The 20,449-nt window shown below is 44.7% G+C and overlaps 1 long non-coding RNA gene across 1 annotated transcript in view; it reads left to right on the top strand.

Moving 5' to 3' along the window:
- LOC111523279 overlaps positions 1–20,449 on the top strand; it is a 154,520-nt gene that overhangs the window by 10,411 nt on the left and 123,660 nt on the right. The window contains exons 2-3 of the long non-coding RNA XR_002725490.1: positions 10,105–10,174; positions 17,619–17,975. This is a non-coding gene — a long non-coding RNA (uncharacterized LOC111523279). The remainder of the gene's footprint in view (positions 1–10,104; positions 10,175–17,618; positions 17,976–20,449) is intronic.

Genomic DNA, 20,449 nt, shown 5'->3' with positions numbered 1-20,449 from the left:
AAAAAAAAAAAAAAAAAAAAAAAAGAGTTCGAGACCAGCCTGGCCAACCTGGTGAAACCCCGTCTCTACTAAAAATACAAAAATTAGCCGGGCGTGTTGGCAGGTGCCTGTAGTCACAGCTACTCGGGAGGCTGAGGCAGGAAAATTGCTTCAACCTGGGAGGCAGAGGTTGCAGTGAGCCCAGATCATGCCGCTGCACTTCAGCCTGGGTGACAGAGACCCTGTCTGAAAAAAAAAAAAAAATCAATCACAGTTTCTATCCCCCTAAAGAATACAAGGACCTGGCCAGGTGCAGTGGCTCATGCCTGTAATCCTAGCACTTTGGGAGGCCATCCAGGAGGGTCGATCACCTGAGGTCAGGAGTTCAAGACCAGCCTGGCCAACATGTTGAAACCCCGTCTCTACTAAAAATACAAAAATTAGCTGGGTGTGGTGGCGTGTGCCTGTAATCCCAGCTACTTGGGAAGCTGAGGCAGGAGAATGGCTTGAACCCAGGAGGCTGAGGTTGCAGTGAGCTGAGATCGCACCACTGCACTCCAGCCTGAGTGACAGAGGGAGACTCCATCCCCGCCACCGCCAAAAAAAAAAAAAAAAACCTGAATACAAGGACCTTAAATTGCATTAACTTCAATCTCTGCTGTCTCCCTTTACCTCAGCACATACACGTTTATATTCTGTAGTCCGGTGTTTTCATTCTTTTTTTTTCTTCCCTCAGGCCAGATTAGACAGTATTAGTATTTCTTTATACAGTCAGATTGTTACTCACATTCACCCACAGAGCTACCAATCTCTTTTTTCACTGCTCCTTGTTATAAGAGCATATATCTAAGATTGACATCCTTGTGCCTGAAATTCATTGTTTAGAATTTCCTTTAGTAAGAGTCTGTTGGTAGTAAATTCTATCAGTTTTTATTGGGTTGAAAATGACTTTATTTCATCTTCATATTTGAATTCTTGAAGAGAATTCTTGGTCGCTAGTTGTTTTGTTCCAGCTTCCATTGTGCCTACTAAGAAGTATGTAGTGAGTCTAATTGTATCTTTTTAAAAATTGATCTGGTCTGGGCACGGTGGTTCACGCCTGTAATCCCAGCACTTTGGGAGGCTGAGGTAGGAGGATTGCTTGGGTCCAGGAGTTTGAGACCAGCCTGGACGACATGATGAAACCCCATTTCTACAAAAAATACTAAAATTAGCCAGGTTGTAGTGGCTCTTGTCTGTAATCCCAGCTACTCAGGAGGCTGAGGCAGAAAGGATCGCTTGAGCCCAGGAGGTGGAGGTTGCAGTAAGCTGAGATCACGCCATGACACTCTAGCCTGCATGACTGAGACCCCATCTCAAAAAAAATAAATAAATAAAAATAAAAATTGATCTGGGCTAGGCACAGTGGCACACAGCTGTAATCCCAGCACTTTGGGAGGCCAAGGCAGGACTGCTTGAGCCTATGAGTTCCATACCAGCCTGGACAGCATAGCAAGACCCTGTTTCTACAAAAAATAAAAATTGACTGGGCATAGTGGGATGCATCTGTGGTCCCAACTACTCAAGAGGCTGAGGTGGGCCAGGCACGGTGGTTCACGCCTGTAATCTCAGAACATTGGGAGGTCGAGGTGAGCAGATCACCAGAGGTCAGGAGTTCGAGACCAGCCTGGCCAACATGGTGAAACCCTGTCTCTACTAAAAATATAAAAAATAGCTGGGCATAGTGGTGGGCACCTGTAATCCCAGCTACTCGGGAGGCTGAGGCAGGGGAATCATTTGAACCTAGGAGGCAGAGGTTGCAGTGAGCTGAGATCATGCCAGCGTACTCCAGCCTGGGCAACAGAACCAGACTCCATCCAGAAAAAAAAAAAAAAAGGCTGAGGTGGGAAGATTCCTTGAGCCGAGGAGTTTGAGGCTACAGTGAGCTGTGATCCCATCACTGCAGTCCAGCCTGAGGGACAAAGAAAGATCTTATCTTAAAAAAAAAAAAAAAGTGATGTGCATTTGTCCCAGGCCCTCTGCTGTTTCACTGTAATATATCTAGATGTGAATTTATTTTTCTTTATCCTTCATGGAATTTCTGGAACCAGAGTTTGGTGTTTTACAACAATTTGGAAGAATTATCAAGGCCATAACTAGTGCGAACCTAGGGCACAAAATTTAAGGATGTGCTCATTATGGAGCTTGTGTAAATATAAGGTTGGACCTGAGAGTGAGTGTCTACATTAAATTTTGTAGTCTATACATATCACTTACCTCACTCTAGTCTCTGTCCTATTCTATATAAATACTTCCTCTTCCTTATTGTTTTCTTTATTGAATATAAATATGTATTGGAACCTATCATTTTATCTTCCAATGTCACATATGTTGCTCTTTGTATTTTTTTAATCTCTTTGTGTCTCCGGGTCACATTCTAGATTTCTGCAGATCCATCTTCCAGTAAATGAATTCTGCCTTTAATAGTGTTTAGACTGGGCCTGGTGGCTCACCCTGTAAGCCCAGCACTTTGGGAAGCTGAGGCAGGAGGATTGCTTGAGCCCAGGAGTTCAAGACCAGCTTGAGCAACATAGCGAGAACCCCATCTCTACAAAAAATTAAAAAATTAACCGGTCATGGTGGCATGCAGCTGTGGTTCCAGCTACTCAGGAGGCTGAGATGGGAGGATTGCTTGAGCCTGGGAGGTAAGGCTGCAGTGAGTCATGGTCACACCACTGCACTCCAGCCTGGGCAACAGTAAGACCTTGTCTCAAAAAACCAGAAACAAAAAGTGTTTAGTCTGTTAGTCTGCTATTTAAACCACCGTACGTTTTTTTGTTTTGTTTTGTTTTTTCCAATTTGGCTTAGTTATTTTACAGCCTTTTGCTCCTGTCTCATTTATTTATTTATTTATTTATTTATTTATTTATTTATTTATTTATTTATTTATTTATTTTTGAGACGGAGTCTCGCTCTGTCTCCCAGGCTGGAGTGCAGTGGCCAGATCTCAGCTCACTGCAAGCTCCGCCTCCCGGGTTTACGCCATTCTCCTGCCTCAGCCTCCCGAGTAGCTGGGACTACAGGCGCCCGCCACCTTGCCCAGCTAGCTTTTTGTATTTTTTTTGGTAGAGACGGGGTTTCACGGTGTTAGCCAGGATGGTCTCGATCTCCTGACCTCGTGATCCACCCGTCTCGGCCTCCCAAAGTGCTGGGATTACAGGTTTGAGCCACCGCGCCCGGCCTCCTGTCTCATTTATTTAAGCCTCACATTTACTTCTTGAAATATAGTAAATATACCTATTTATATTCTGTGCTTGATCATTTCTATATCTCATATTTTTGTGGATCTGATGATGCTGCCTATTGTTTCTGCTGGTTCTCACTTACAGTGCCTTATTTCCTGTGTGTTTTGTGATTTTAACTTTAGGCTCAAGTTTCCTGAAACTTTGTGGGCTTTTCTTTGAGCTATGGGTTGAAATTGTAGTCCTTCAGTGATCTTGGCTCACCGCAACCTCCAGCTTCCAGGTTCAAGCGATTTGCCTGCCTCAGCCTCCTGAGTAGCTGCGATTACAGGGGTGTGCCACCACGTCTGACTAATTTTTTTTTTTTATTGAGACAGATTCTTGCTCTGTCACTCAGGCTGTAGTGCAATGGCGTAATTTCAGCTCACTGCAACCTCCGCTTCCCAAGTTTAAGTGATTCTCCTGCCTCAGCCTCCCAAGTAGCTGGGATTACAGGCCAGTGCCACCACGCCCAGCTAATTTTTATATTTTTAGTAAAGACGGGGTTTCACCATGTTGTCTAGGCTGGTCTCAAACTCCTGACCTCGTGGTCCACCTGCCTCAGCCTCCCAAAGTGCTGGGATTACAGGCATGACCCACTGTAATTTTTGTATTTTTAGTAGAGACAGGGTTTCACCACGTTGGCCAGGCTGGTCTCGAACTCCTGACCTCAAGTGATATGCCCAACTTGGCCTATATTTACTTTTAACAGCTATATTTACTGGGGTTTATTCCTATTAGGGACTCCTACTAGCCACAGTGGCTTACACCTGTAATCCCAGCACTTTCAGAAGCCTGAGGCGGGAGGATTGCTTGACCCCAGTACTTCGTGACCAGCCTGGGCAGCAGAGCTCCTTGTGCAACGAACTTTATCTCCTGTCCCCCTCACCTCCTATGTTAATCAAAATGGAAGCTTCAAGTCATCAAGTTGTAGCAAATATCCTCAATCTAAAGCTGTCTTGTGCATTCACTTATGTTTCAGAATTCCCTTTTTCATTTATTTTGTTGGTCTCTGAATATTCCTTACTTTTTTGCCAGTTCAGCAATGTATTTTTGGGAAAAAAAAAAAAAAGATATTTCAATGTTTGTTTGTGTGTGTTTTTTTAAATCAGAAGGCCATCTGATAGTATGGCCAGCATACTATGAGAAACTGAACAAATTCCTTTACATTTTTGCAGAGAGAAAGAGGAGTAGAATGATGTAGTATAAGAGTTTTGGCCGGGCGCGGTGGCTCAAGCCTGTAATCCCAGCACTTTGGGAGGCTGAGACGGGCGGATCACGAGGTCAGGAGATCGAGACCATCCTGGCTAACACGGTGAAACCCCGTCTCTACTAAAAATACAAAAAATTAGCTGGGCGAGGTGGCTGGCGCCTGTGGTCCCAGCTACTCGGGAGGCTGAGGCAGGAGAATGGTGTGAACCCGGGAGGCGGAGGTTGCAGTGAGCTGAGATCCAGCCACTGCACTCCAGCCTGGGCGACAGAGCAAGACTCCGTCTAAAAAAAAAAAAAAAAAAAAGTTTTGAGGCCAGGCATGGTGGCTCATGCCTGTAATCCCAGCACTTTGGGAGGCTGAGGCAGGCAGATCACCTGAGATCAGGAGTTCAAGACCAGCCTGCCAACAGGGCGAAACCCCGTCTCTACTAAAAATACAAAAATTAGCTGGGCGTGGTGGCACGCACCTGTAATCCCAGCTACTTGGGAGGCTGAGGCAGGAGAATCTCTTGAACCTGGGAGGCGGAGATTGCAGTGAGCTGAGATCATGCCACTGCACTTCAGCCTGGACGACAGAGTGAGAATTTGTCTCAAAAAAAAAAAAAAAAGTTTTGAAGCTAGGTCATACTGCGTTCAAATCCAGATTTAATACTAGGGCTGCCATAACAAAATACCACAGGCCGGGTGGCTTAAACAACAGAAATGTATTTTCTGTCAATTCTGGAGGCAAGAAGTCTGAGATGAAGGTGTTGACAGGATTGGTGTCTTCTGAGACTGTACCTCTTGGCTTGGGAGATGGCTGTCTTCTCCCTTTGTCTTCACATGGACTCCCCTTGCTCTGTGTCCTAATTTCTTCTTGTTCCTATTAGGACACTAGTCATATTGGGTTAGGACTCACCCTGGTGACCTCATTTTTACATAGTTACTTCTTTAAAGATCTATCTTCAAATATGGTCCTATTCTGAGGTGGCAGGGGCTAGAACTTCAACATATGAATTGGGGGGAATGCAATTCAGCTCATAACAGGAGACAAGAAGCAGAGACTGGGAGGGGAGAAAGGAGGATGATAAAAAAGGGGATCCCGCAGTGGCTCACGCCTGTAATCCCAGCACTTTGGGAGGCTGAGGCGGGCGGATCATAAGGTCAGGAGTTCAAGACAAGCCTGGCCAACATAATGAAACGCCATCTCTACTAAAAATACAAAAAATTAGCTGGGCGTGCTGGCGGGTGCCTATAATCCCAGCTGCTCAGGAGGCTGAGGCAGAAGAATTGCTTGAACCAGGGAGGCAGAGGTTGCAGTGGGCCGAGATCATGCCACTGCCTTCCAGCCTGGGCGACAGTGCGAGACTCTTGTCTCAAAAAAAAAAAAAAAAAAAAGTGGGGGAGTCCTCCAGAGAAGCTGAAGGAGGAGAAAGGTGCTAGGAGAGGGACATCAAGTGTTCAGTGTTATAGAGAGGTTGTGAGGGGTGAGAATGGAGGAAAGAGGGGCTTAGCAATGGTCACTCCCTGAGAATTACCTATGAGGAAGTCATCTCGGCAGAGGCAGAGGCTAGACCAGCGTGGTGAGGAGCACAGGGGAGGCCGAAGTCAAAGTGGGAGACACTCTGTAGAGGTTCACTGAGTGAATACAATGCACTTCTTTTCCTCACTCCTCTAATATTCCATGGCTCTGGAACTTGGTTTCTCCTTAGAAACTCTGAGGTGAAGGCTGCATTCTAGGACCCTGACCCTGAACTTGTTCATCATATGCAACTGGGTCTTGAGGACGAGCCAGGAAGAATAGAATATCTTTTCCCCTGGGAAGCCAGAAAGAGAGAGAGAAAAGAAGGGGGAGAAGGAGGAGGAGGGAGGCAAAGAAGAAAGAACTGAGAGAAAAACAAACCAAACCACATTGTCACTAATCTGCCACAGCCATAAAGAAAAGAGTGGGGTGACACAGGAAGTTAGAGAGGCCTTGGGGCCATTTTGCAATTTTCCTGTCTGCCCTCCAGAAAGGAAGAGGTTGTTCATTCAGTCATTTATTTAAAAAAAAAAAATTCTAATTAAGCACCTACTCCTACATCCTAGTTGGATGCTAGGCTAGGGCAGAGGGAAACCTCAGTGAAGCAGATATCAAATATTTATTGACTGCTTATGTAGCACCATGTCTTGTGCTAAGCATTTGGTGTACATCCTGCTCTCAAGGACAGTCTAAGATGGGGACTGTTGGTGTGGCTTTTATACCAGTGGGGAAATGGGCTAACTGAAGCTTAGGATGGTTCGGAAACTCACTGGAGGCCACAGAGTGATCATAAGCCATGTGGACACAGACCAGGGGCACCTTTTCCAACTCCATCTTTACCCAGGCCCCTGAGGCTTCTCCCAGGGCACAATCAGTGGCTGCTTGGAGTTGTGGATGAGTCAGGACGAGCTGGGGATAAGCAGTCCCAGTTCCTGCCCGCCCATCCTGTCCTTGGCCTGAGAAAGGACAGGCATTGGGGAGGGATGTGGGCCGGGACAATAGTGCCACGTCACTGCTGATGAGAGGCCTGTGTTCACCTCCTCCCAGCCACTGCCTGAAGTCCATTTCAGCTACTGTCCTTGCTGTCACACACCTGTCCCAGCACCACTGAGAACACCTGGGATTGTGTCTCAGGAACCAAAAACGTATTTCCTTCCTTCTCTGGGGTTTCCTAAAGGGTACTTGAGAGCAAACCAATTTCTGAAATTCGATTCCCAAATGCCCAGGATTTCCCCTGTGGTTCCAGAGAAAGGGAGATATGTGGCTTCTGTGAACACCTCTTGAGTGGAATCATGAGGAAGCATCCAGTGACCTTTCTTCTATTTTGAGATGAGGAGGTAGGTGGCTGTGCTGCTGACCAGTGAGTGAGTCAGTGGGCCCAGGCACTGAACAATGTGTATAGGTGGAGAACTCGGGAGGTAGAACCACATTTAAAGAAATGCTTCTGGTCATTCTGGTCAAATTTGGCAATCAAATAATTTTAAAACTGAAGGAGTCCACAGAGATCTGTATACAAGAATGTTTAACGTAATGTTTTAGTAGTAACAACCTAAGTGTCCAACTGTAGGGGATGGAGGAAATCAACAATGGCTGATCTCTAAAAAGGAAAGCTATGTTGTCATTAAGCAGTGTGTGGTGGATCTATTAGGTGTGGATACAGAAAGATGTTCAAGACTGATTGTTAATAAAGCAAGACACGAAACAGTGCATATGTGTATGTGCAGAAGTGTGTAGATGCTTCTGTGTAGCCATGGGTGATTTCTGGAAATGCACATGAGAAGCCACTAACTTGAATTGGCTTACTTCCAGAGTAGGAATGGGGGTTCGGGTGGGGAGTGAGACATTTACTCTTCACTTTACACTCTTCTGTACTTTTAAATTTTTTAAAGTAATGGGCATCTATTGCTTGGATAATACAATGGTAATAATAAAGTAGAAGAAAGAAAGGCTTAAGAAGGCTCGCAAACCAAAGGTACCAAAACAATTCAGCATAGCATCCAGGAGTGCTGGGGGTAGGAGGAATGATGAAGTGGGGTCCGAGATGAACTTGCATATCGGAAACTGTCCCTAGCCACTGCTTGCAGAACTATACTTTGAACAATCAAGGGTGGTCGTAGAGTCAGGGACTGGCAGGAAATCACTGTTTGCAAGGCTGATCAGTGACAGAACGAATAAAACAAAATCAAGGCCAAAGTTCAGCTCCAAAAACAGGGATTGAATTGTCTACTGTAGTAATAGCCAAGGCTGGGTGCCATGGCTCATGCCTGTAATCCCAGCACTTTGGGAGGCCAAGGTGGGTGGATGATCTGAGGTCAGGAGTTTAAAGTTGGGGAGATCTGCTCAAGGTGTGAGGATCTCCAGGTGTGTGATCTTGGATCACTGCAACCTCCAACTCCCAGGTTCAAGTGATACTCCTGACTCAGCCTCCCAAGTAGCTGGGACTACAGGCGCGTGCCACCATGCCCAGCTGATTTTTGTATTTTTAGTAGAGACGGGGTTTCACCATGTTGGCCAGGATGGTCTCAATCTCCTGACTTCGTGATATGCCCACCTCAGCCTCCCAAAGTGCTGGGATTACAGGCATGAGCCACCACGCCTGGTTGATGAATTCAGTTTTCATTCCAAACCTCCCATCTTCTCAAGATGGTAAAGACTAGAATAAGAATTTATAAGAATTCTTTCTATGCTCCTAATATCAAAGTGACATTTTTCCCCCTAAAGCAATCCTATTCTCTACCGTAAAGTCTGGAGCATGCACCAACTGGTAAGGGCATTTGTCAAACATTTTATTATAGATTGTATCTTTTAATAAAAAATAGTATTGTGACCATTCCTCTATTCTGTAAATATTTATTGAGTGGCACTATGGCTGTGAATTTTCAGCTGTCGTGTTCACAATTGAGTGGAGGGCACAGACAAGTTAACAGGTGGTAATGATATGACAAATGAGTGTACGAAGAGGATAAGCGTGTGATCTCCTAGGAGGCATATCCACCTAGCCTTGGAAGGAGAGGTGGCCAGGAAGGGAAGTTTCCCTGATACGAGTAATGAAGTGGGCCGGGCGCGGTGGCTCACACCTGTAATCCCAGCACTTTGGGAGGCCGAGGCGGACGGATCACGAGGTCAGGAGATGGAGACCATCCTGGCTACCATGGTGAAACCCTGTCTCTACTAAAAATACAAAAAAATTAGCCGGGCATGGTGGCGGATGCCTGTAGTCCCAGCTACTCAGGAGGCTGAGGCAGGAGAATGGTGTGAACCCGGGAGGCGGAGTTTGCAGTGAGTGGAGGTCGCACCACTGCACTCCAGCCTGGACAACAGAGCAAGACTCCATCTCAAAAAAAAAGAAAAAAAGAATAATGAAGTGTTAGCTATACAGGTGCAAGGGGTGAGGATGGGGATATGTGTTCAATTGCCAAACCAAACCAAACAAAACAAAAAAACCCTTGTAGTTTAAAGACCTGGACACTGGAGAGGCCTAGGTTTATTGAGGAGCAGAAGTGGTGTCAAGGAACAATTTATAATCTAGAGGCTGGGAATGGTAGGGGAGCGTGGGAAATAAAGAGCGGTTGATTAATAGGTGTAAGTATATACGTGGAAGAAATAAGACCTGGTGTTCAATAGATTAGTAGGATGACTATAGCTCACATCAACCAATTGTACATTTCAAAATAGCTAGAAGAAAATAATCGAATGTTCTAAGCATACAGAAAATATCAGTATTTAAGATGATGGATATCCCAATTACCCTGACCTGATTATATGAATACATGAAATTATCACATGTACCCTGAAAATATGTACATTTATTAATGTAGTAACAACAACAAAAAAATGAAGCTAAAAAATCTAGAATTTTATACCTAGCAAAACAATCAGAATATGAGAACAGGCAGGGCGCAGGGGCTCACATCTGTAATCTCGGCACTTTGGGAGGCCAAGGCAGGCAGATCACCGGAGGTCAGAAGTTCGAGACCAGCCTGGCCAACATGGTGAAACCCCCGTCTCCACTAAAAATACAAAAATTAGCTGGGTGTGGTGATGCGTCCCTATAATCCCAGCTACTTGGAAGGCTGAGGCAGGAGAATTGCTTGAACCCAGGGGGCGAAGGTTGCAGTGAGCCGATATTTACTTCTGTGTATCTCTTTCCAGGAAGCTAGTAGAAGGTTTGTACCAACAAAACTAAGGAGTAAACAACTTGAGAATAACTGTGTGAGCTCAGGTAGGCAAGGGCTGGATCAAAAGTGTTGTATAGGCACAGTAAGGAGTTTGAACTCCATTAAATGCCAAAATTACTTAAAGTCATAATAGAATGATAGGCTGGGCGCGGTGGCTCAAGCCTGTAATCCCAGCACTTTGGGAGGCCGAGACAGGCGGATCACGAGGTCAGGAGATCAAGACCATCCTGGCTAACACGGTGAAACCCCATCTCTACTAAAGAATACAAAAAACTAGCCGGGCAAGGTGGCGGGCTCCTGTAGTCCCAGCTACTCGGGAGCCTGAGGCGGGAGAATGGAGTAAACCAGGGAGGCGGAGCTTGCAGTGAGCCGAGGTCCAGCCACTGCACTCCAGCCTGGGCAACAGAGCGAGACTCCGTCTCAAAAAAAAAAAAATAATAGAATGATATTCTAGGCCAGGGCCAGGCGCGGTGGCTCACACCTGTAATCCCAGCACTTTGGGAGGCCAACGCAGGTGGATAACCTGAGGTCAGGAGTTCAAGACTAGCCTGACCAACATGGAGAAACCCCATCTCTAATAAAAATACAAAATTAGCCGGATGTGGTGGCACATGCCTGTAATGCCAACTACTTGGGAAGCTGAGGCAGGAGAATTGCTTGAACCCAGGAGGTGGAGGTTGCAGTGAGCCGAGATCACGCCACTGCACTAGTACCCCTTTTGAGCAACATTGTGATTGGCTTCAACCAGAAACAATAGTTTTAATCTCGTTTTAATATTTTGCATTCCTTTAAAATGGTTCTGCAGCTTTTTTAAAAGTCTAGAAGCCACTATACTAGAAAAACCTTAAAATGTGTATAACACTACTTAAATAGCCTTCTGCAATTTGGCAGGGCCCTCAGAAAATCCTGGGATCAAGAGGTTACAGGAATTTTAAGGTCTATGTAAGTGGTCATAGGTTTATGGAAGTTCCTGGAGCAATACACTGGGGGAGGGCTATGATAGGGAGGTGAAATTCTTACTGAATTTCAGCAAGACTCTATTGATCATTCTTCCTTCAGCAGCAAAGGTGATCCCTAGCACATTTCTATTAGAACAGCTCTGCTTACCACGTAATTACTAAAGCTGCTTTTCCCAGGATTTTCCAGGCTGCCAGCAAATACATTTTAGAAATGCAAAATGAGGTGGGGGAAAGACAATATGGCCAACGTTCTTCTTCTGCTAAACGTTGCCACAGCTGGAATAAGGCAATATCTGTATCAATGTGTGTGTGTGTTTGTGTGTGTGTGTCCAGTGGGCTCAGAAGAAATTTATGGTTATGTTACATTCTAACAAATCATGGTTGAGGCCAGAGCAGGGATCCAGGTGTTCCCTAAATCTGAAGCCAAAGCCAAAGAAACTTTTTATGGTTTCAGCAGACATTTTCTTTCCAAAATCTGCGTTGTAATCTGTATCTACAAAGATGAAAGATCCGCACACAAACCAAGCCCTATGTTATGATGTTTACTGGTTTTGCTGGCCAAAAAGAGGGCATTCTCCAGTTCCTCATCAGCTGGGAGAAATCCTTCCCCCACCCTCTCCTGAACAAGTGCTTTCCCTCCCCACTAAGCAAGTGAATTTTAAATACCACTCTAAAGTTGTTGGCTGGTGACCTGGAAAATTCCTTTTGCTTTGTTATGCTGTTAATGGTCCATCCGTTTAAACCTCGTATCCCCAGAAAGTTTCCTTCTTTTAACTAGACTGGAGAAGGAAGACGCAGAAGTTTAAAAAAGAAAAAAAAAATTGCTGTTTCAAAGGGTTTGGGGAAGATTCAAAGATGGTGTTGGGAAAATTGGATATCCATATGCAGAAAAATGAATGAAAAATGAAACTAGACCCCTGTCTTTCACCATACACAAAAATAGATTCAAACTGGATTAAAAACTTAAATGTAAGACCTGAAATTATGAAACTACTAGAAGAAAACAGGGAAAATGCTTCAGATCTGGGCAAAGATTTTCTGGGTAAGACCTCAAAAGCATAGGCAACGAAAGCAAAAAGAGACAAATGGGATCATATCAAACTAAAAAGGTTCTGCACAGCAAGGGAAGCAGTCATGAGTGAAGAGGCAATCTGCAGAATGAGAGAATATCTGCAAACTATTCATCTGACAAAGGGTTAGTATCTAGAATATGCAAAGTACTTAATAACAAACCAAATAATCAGATTAAAAATGGGCTCATAATCTGAATACACATTTCTCAAAAAAAGACAGACAAATGGCTAGCAGGTACATAAAAAAAAAAGCTTGGCTGGGTGTGGCAGCTCATGCCTGTAATAATCCCAGCACTTTGGAAGGCCGAGGCAGGTGGATCACCTCGGGTCAGGAGTTCAAGACCAGCCTGGCCAACATGATGAAACCCTGTTGCTACTAAAAATACAAAAATTAGCTAGGTGTGGTGGTGTGCACCTGTAATCCCAGCTACTCGTGAGGCTGAGGCAGAGAATCACTTGAACCCAGGAGGCAGTGGCACCAAGATCGTGCCACTGCACTCCAGCCTGGGCGACAGGGCAAGACTCCATATCCAAAAAAAAAAAAAAAAAGCCGGGGTGGCTCACGCCTGTAATCCCAGCACTTTGGGAGGCCAAGGCGGGCAGATCACAAGGTCAGGAAATCAAGACCATTCTGGCCAACATGGTGAAACTCCGTCTCAACTAAAAAATACAAAAAATTAGCTGGGTGTGCGTGGTGGCGGGTGCCTGTAGTCCTAGCTACTCGGGAGGCTGAGGCAGGAGAATTGCCTGAACCTGGGAGTTGGTGGCTGCAGTGAGCTGAGATCATACCACTGCAGTCTAGCCTGGCCACAGAGTGAGACTCTGTCTCAATAAAAAAATAATAATAATAAAGAAAAAATGTTCAGCATCACTAATCATCAGGGAAATGCATATTAAAACCCAATGAAAGCTGGGCACGGTGGCTCATGCCCATAATCCCAGCACTTTGGGAAGCCGAGGTGAGCGGATCACCTGAGGTCAGGAGTTCAAGACCAGCCTGGCCAACATGGCGAAACCCTGTCTCTGTTAAAAATACTAAAAATACAAAAATTACCAGACAAGGTGGCAGGTGCCTGTAATCCCAGCTACTTGGGAGGTTGAGGCAGGGAGAGTTGCTTGAATCTGGGAAGCAGAGGTTGCAGTGGGCCAAGATCTCGCCACTGCACTCCATCCTAGGTGACAGAGCGAGACTCCGTCTCAAAAAAATAAAACCACAATGAGATATCTTCTCATCCAGTTCAAGTGACTACTATCAAAAAGACAAAAAACAACAAATGCTGGCGAGGATGAGTAGAAAAAGGAATTCTTTTTTTTTTTTTTTTTTGAGACGGAGTCTTGCTCTGTCGCCCGTGCTGGAGTGCAGTGGCCTGATCTCAGCTCACTGCAAGCTCCGCCTCCCGGGTTTACGCCATTCTCCTGCCTCAGCCTCCAGAGTAGCTGGGACCACAGGCGCCCGCCACCACGCCCGGCTAGTTTTTTGTATTTTTAGTAGAGACGGGGTTTCAGCGTGTTAGCCAGGATGGTCTCGATCTCCTGACCTCGTGATCCGCCCGTCTCGGCCTCCCAAAGTGCTGGGATTACAGGCTTGAGCCACCGCGCCCGGCCAGAAAAAGGAATTCTTAAAAACAGTTGGCGGGAATGTAAACTGGTATAGCCATCATAGAGAATGTAGTTTTTTTCTCAAAAAACTACAAATAGAATTACCATGTGATCCAGCAATCTCACTGGAGTATTAATCCAAAGGAAAGGAAATCAGTACGTCAAAAAGACATCCGTACTCCTATGTTAATTGCAGCACTATTTATAACAGCTAAGACATGGAATCAACCTAAGTGTCCATCAAGGAATGAATGGATAAACAAAATGTGGTATGAATAAACAATGGAATACTACTCAGCCATAAAAGAAAGAATGAAATCCTGTCATTTGTGGCAACATGAATAAGTTTGGAGGACATTATGTTAAGTGAAATAATCCAGGCACAGAATTATAAAAACCACATGTTCTCATTCATATGTGGGAGGTAAAAAAAGTTGACTTCATACAAGTGTAGAGTAGAAGAGTGGTTCTTAGAAGGTGGGAAGGGTAATGGGTAAAGGGAATAGAAAGAGGTTGGTTAATGGATAAAAAAATTACAGCTAGGCCGGGTGTGGTGGCTCAAGCCTATAATTCCAGTACTTTGTGAGGCCGAGGTGGGTGGATCACTTGAGGTCAGGTGTTCAAGACCAACCTGACCAACATGGTGAAAATCCTTCTCTAGTAAAAATACAAAAATTAGCTGGGCACTGTGATGGGTGCCTATAATCCCAGCTACTTGGGAGGCTGAGGCAGGAGAATCACTTGAACCTGGAAAGTGGAGGTTACAGTGAGCTGAGATTACGCCACTGCACTCCAACCTGGGTGACAGAGCAAGACTCTGTCTAAAAAAAAAAAAAAAAAAAAACAGCTAGATGGGAGGAATAAGTCCCAGTGTTCTATAGCACTGTAGGGTGATAACAGTTAACAATTACTTGGCCAGGCGCGGTGGCTCAAGCCTGTAATCCCAGCACTTTGGGAGGCCGAGACGGGCGGATCACGAGGTCAGGAAATCAAGACCATCCTGGCTAACATGGTGAAACCTCGTCTCTACTAAAAAATAGAAAAGGGCCGGGCGCGGTGGCTCAAGCCTGTAATCCCAGCACTTTGGGAGGCCGAGACGGGCGGATCACGAGGTCAGGAGATCGAGACCATCCTGGCTAATACGGTGAAACCCCGTCTCTACTAAAAAATACAAAAAACTAGCCGGGCGACGAGGCGGGCGCCTGTAGTCCCAGCTACTTGGGAGGCTGAGACAGGAGAATGGCGTGAACCCGGGAGGCGGAGCTTGCAGTGAGCTGAGAGCCGGCCACTGCACTCCAGCCCAGGCGGCAGAGCAAGACTCCGTCTCAAAAAAAATAAAAATAAAAATAAAAAATAAAAAATAGAAAAATCTAGCTGGGCGAGGTGGCGGACGCCTGTAGTCCCAGCTACTCGGGAGGCTGAGGCAGGAGAATGGCGTAAACCCGGGAGGCAGAGCTTGCAGTGAGCTGAGATCCAGCCACTGCACTCCAGCCTGGGCGACAGAGCGAGACTCCGTCTCAAAAAAAAAAAATTACTTATTATATATTTTCAAATAGCCAGAGGAGACAATTTTGGATATTCCCAATACGAAGAAATGATAAAAGTTTGAGGTGATGAATATGCTAATTACCCTGATTTGATTATTACACATTGTTTACATGTATCAATATATCACACTGTATCTATAAATATGTATAATTATTATGTGTCAATTAAAAATAAAATTAAAAAATACAGTGAAGGAAATAGTTCTGTAACTACTGATGCAGAAATATTTAAATTAAGCAAAATAGATTCCTAATTAAATGTATTACAAAGCACAAAATAACTTTCAAGCTCTTTGATTTGCCAAATTTTGATAAGACTAGAACTTGGAATTCTGAATTGCAGTCTCAATAAGACAAAAAATCCTGCATGGTTGATCAATTACTTCATTAATTGAAACAAGAATAGATAAAGAATAACAGCTTAGCTTTTTAACAGCTTAGTTCTTTCATCTTTGTTTGAAAACAAAGGCCAAGGAAAATAGTCTACATGTTATTTTCAGGAAAATTTTCTGTATCAATTATTGTTATTGAAGCATTAATTTTCTATTTTATGGTCAGGTTGCATGCCTTGGAAATGATGTAGTATATGATGAAATTGCCCAAATCATTTGAATGATAATAAAAGTAAAAAAAATAAAGGTGACTAGGCTCCGGATGAATGGAAGGAAGGAATTTCATCTGTTTCAGGCTGTTACAGGGGCTAGCACTAGGGCATATGTGAGTAGGTAAGTAGGGCCTTATTAAATGATTTTAGATGAACGTGATAATTTTTTTTTTTTTTTTTTGAGACTGAGTCTCGCTCTGTCGCCCAGGCTGGAGTGCAGTGGCTCGATCTCGGCTCACTGCAAGCTCCTCCTCCCGGGTTCACGCCATTCTCCTGCCTCACGCTCCCCAGTAGCTGGGACTACAGGCGCCCACCACCACACCCGGCCAATTTTCTGCATTTTTAGTAGAGACGGGGTTTAACCGTGTTAGCCTGGATGGTCTCGATCTCCTGACTTTGTGATCCACCTGCCTCGGCCTCCCAAAGTGCTGGGATTACAGGCGTGAGCCACCGCTCCCGGCCTGTAGGCGATAATTTTTTAATGAAGTAATTGATCAACCATGCAGGATTTTGGTGGACACAGGTCTTCTGGAGGACCTATCATTCTGGAGGCCAAGATTCAGATTTCGGTTTGAGATGTGTAAACTAGTAGGTATGTTAGTGTTGATGAGCCACTTAACTCAGTCACCTTCCTTATTCTCATTTGTAAGGCACAGTTTGCCACCTTCTTGGATCTTGTTGTTGTTAGTTATATACCACTTCCCGTGTGTGGTAGCTTCAAAGAGCTAAGGGCTTTTCCTATATTAGCTAATTTAATTCTCACCAACACCTCTGTAAGTACTATTATTAGAATATAATATTATATATTATATAATGTTATATATAATTATATATTAATATACTAACATGTTAATATATTAATATTGATATATTACACACCTATATATTAATATAAATGTATAATTGTATATAACATATTATATACTTTATATATATATATATGCACACACACACACACACACACACTTTTTTGTTTTTTGAGACAGAATCTTGCTCTGTCACCCAGGCTGGAGTGCAGTGGTGTGATCTCAGCTCACTGTAACCTCTGCCTTCCGGGTTTGAGTGATTCTCCTGCCTCAGCCTCCCAAGTAGCTGGTGCCTGCCACCACTCCCAGCTATGTTTTGTATTTTTAGTAGAGATGGAGTTTCGCCATGTTGGCCAGGCTGGTCTCCAACTCCTGACCTCAGGTGATCTGCCTGCCTCAACCTCCCAAAGTGCTGGGATTACAGCCATGAGCCACCATGCCCGATCTGTATTATATTTTATATATATAATATTATAATTATATGTTATTTACATTATATAAATATTATCTATATTATAAAAATATTACATATTATATAGGTAATATTATTCCCATTTCAAAGAAGAGGAAACTGAGGCTTATAGAAAGTAGTGAATCTAGAAATCCCACGTGGGTTTTCTGTCTGGTTAGCTCATGCTCTGAACCATGCCATTATGCTGTTTATAAACAGCAAAGATCTAAGAAAACATAAATAAAAGGAAGCACAGAGTGGCCAAACAATTCCTCCCTAGAGCATGACATTTCACCTTCTGCCAGTTGCTCAGGTCATATGTTTGCTGAGTTATCTGCTCCTAATTGGAGGGAACAGTTCTGCACATGTTATAAGCAGACCTCCTACCCCTAGGCTTTCAGATTTCTGCAATAAGGTTCTTACCACAAAGCACCATTGTTTTTCTTCAGGGCTTGGACTGTCAGATTACATTTCTAAGCTTCCAGAAGAGCAACACATAGACACGGGAAGTCAGAGCCTTTGAACTCAAATGCCATCCCCGTCACCCACCTCCACCACCAGCACCACCACCGAATGGCTCTTTGGACAACTTTTCCCTCTCATGTGAGTTTTGTCATTTCTTACACCAATTGGAACCAGCACCTCTCAAATTCATCTTCTAAAACCCAGAAAATTGTGTGGAACACATGATGACTGAAAGGTGAGTAGGCTGACCAGGTAAGAGCCTACCACTGGAATGGAAGGCTGCGGGAGAGTGAGGGGACGACGGACGTCAACCAGGAAGAGCTGAAATAGGACGTTACCAGGTATCTACCCTGCTACCCTGCATAGAATTCCCAGGACCCACGGTGGGTTTTTATGCTTCCCCTTTTAATACTTATTTTTATTATTTGTCAGTAGAAGTGTCTTTATCTTAAAAAATTAATACATGATTGTTGTCACCAATTTAAATAATATGGAGATGAATAGAGAGACAGTAAAATTACAGATTTAGGCCAGGCGCAGTGGCTCACCCCTGTAATCCCAGTACTTTGGGAGGCCGAGGCTGGTGGATCACCTGAGGTCGGGAGTTCCAGACCTGCCTGACCAACATGGAGAAACCCCATCTCTACTAAAAATACAAAATTAGCCGGGCACGGTGGCGCATGCCTGTAATCCCAGCTACTCAGAAGGCTGAGGCAGGAGAATCACTTGAACCCGGAAGGCAGAGGTTGCGGTGAGCTGAGATTGTGCCACTGCACTCTAGCCTGGGCAACAAGACCAAAACCCCGTCTCAAAAAAAAAAAAATTACAGATTTACACTACACACACCCCTTTATGACCCTCCCTCATGCCTCTGCCCAGCCGTCACTCCTAACCCTAACCCTTTGGAGTCTATCCTTCCAGATGATTCTGGGGTGTGTGTGTGTGTGTGTGTGTGTGTGTGTGTGTGTGTGTGTGTGTCATTTACAAAAATATCATTGAGAGGACTCTACTCTGCACCTTGTATATTACAAGCATCTTTCTGGTCTATCAGCTCTCTTATTATTAACAGCAGCACAGTGCCCCACTGTAAGAATGCATCATCTTCCTTTTTGTCTTATCTTTGCTTTTTCGGATCTTTTACTTTCCTAGGGAACCTGTCCCAGCTCATGCTTATACTCTCCCTTGGTCCTCCCTTAAGGAACTGCACAAATGGGAAGGTGGTCAAAGGTGAAAAGGGCATGGGGTGGGCCCCAGAAGGGAGAGTGTGGAGGGTAGGGGAGTGTATCCTATCCTGGTCATTACTGGGGTACACAGGGAGTTATTTTTCCTTCTCACCTTGCCAAATGCTTCCTCTGTCTGGCCAAGGCATACCTTTAACAATTTATGGGAATCATCTCTGAAAACGACCGAGAGGATTAGCACCGAGAAACATAAAAGTCTGTTTTCTTTGAGTTACAATCTCTCTTTTAAGACCTCCAATCTGGGCATCTAGGCCAGTCCACTGCCTCTGTCCAAGATGTATGAGCAGCTTGGGCTTATAGCACCCCATGCTTTTCTCTAGGTAGCTACTCTGCCTAATTAACAACCCCATTAGGTAGAAATTTGTTCCTTGCCACTGGAAAGGTGTTTCAGCTTACAGGATACAGACAAGACCACTTATTACCTGTGTGCCCTTGACCACATTTTGTGTCGTCCCTGTACCCAGTTTCCTCATCTGTAAATGGAAATAATAATAATATATATCTTAGTTGGTAGGGTTTTTCTTTGTAACTTAGACAAAATATATATGTAGCTTACTTAGGGTATTATATAGCAGCTGCTAAGCACTCAATGAACATGGATGATTATACCCTGAATTGAAATAGCTCTTCCTGCATTTTATTTTTAATTAATTAATTAATTAATTAATTTTTGAGACAGAGTCTCCCTCTGTCACCCAGGCTGGAGTGCAGGGGCAGGATGTCGACGACTCACTGCAACCTCAACCTCCCTGGTTCAAACAATTCTCCTGCCTCAGCCTCCCAACTAACTGAGATTACAGGTGCCTGTCACCATGCCTGGCTAGTTTATTTTTTTGTATTTTTAGTAGAGACGGAGTTTCATCATGTTGGCCAGGCTGGTTGGCTAGGCTGGTTTCAAACTCCTGACCTCAGGTGATCTGCCGATCTTGGCCTCCCAAAGTGCTAGGATTACAGGTGTGAGCCACCACGCCTGGCCTTCTTACTGCACTTTATTTATTTTATTTTATTTTGAGATGGAGTCTTGCGATCTCAGCTTACTGCAACCTCCACCTCCTGGGTGGGTTTAAGGGATTCCACTGCCTCAGCCTCCCAAGTAGCTGGGACTACAGGTGGCGCCACCACGCCTGGCTGATTTTTTTGTATTTTAGTAGAGACGGGGTTTCGCCATGTTGACCAGGATGGTCTCCATCTCCTGACCTCATGATCCGCCCGCCTCCGGCCCCAAAGTGCTGGGATTACAGGCCTGGGCCACCGCGCCCAGCCACCCTACTGCACATTAAACCCAAACTTTAAATATCGTCTAGATCAGTGGCTCTGTTTTTTTTTTTTTTTTTTTTTGAGACAGAGTTTTGCTCTTGTTGCTCAGGCTGGAATGCAATGGCGCGATCTCAGCTCACTGCAGCCTCCGCTGGCCGGGTTCAAGCGATTCTCCGGTCTCAGCCTCCCAAGTAGCTGGGATTAGGGGTGCACGCCACCACGCCCAACTACTTTTGTATTTTTAGTAGAGACGGGGTTTCTTCATGTTGGTCAGGCTAGTCTCAGACTCCTGACCTCAACTGATCCGCCCGCCTCGG

Source organism: Piliocolobus tephrosceles, chromosome 4, assembly GCF_002776525.5.
Source record: "Piliocolobus tephrosceles isolate RC106 chromosome 4, ASM277652v3, whole genome shotgun sequence".
In the NCBI taxonomy this organism is placed as follows: Eukaryota; Metazoa; Chordata; class Mammalia; order Primates; family Cercopithecidae; genus Piliocolobus; species Piliocolobus tephrosceles.
Note: the sequence above shows the minus strand (reverse complement) of the source record. Positions and strands in the feature narration are given on the sequence as shown.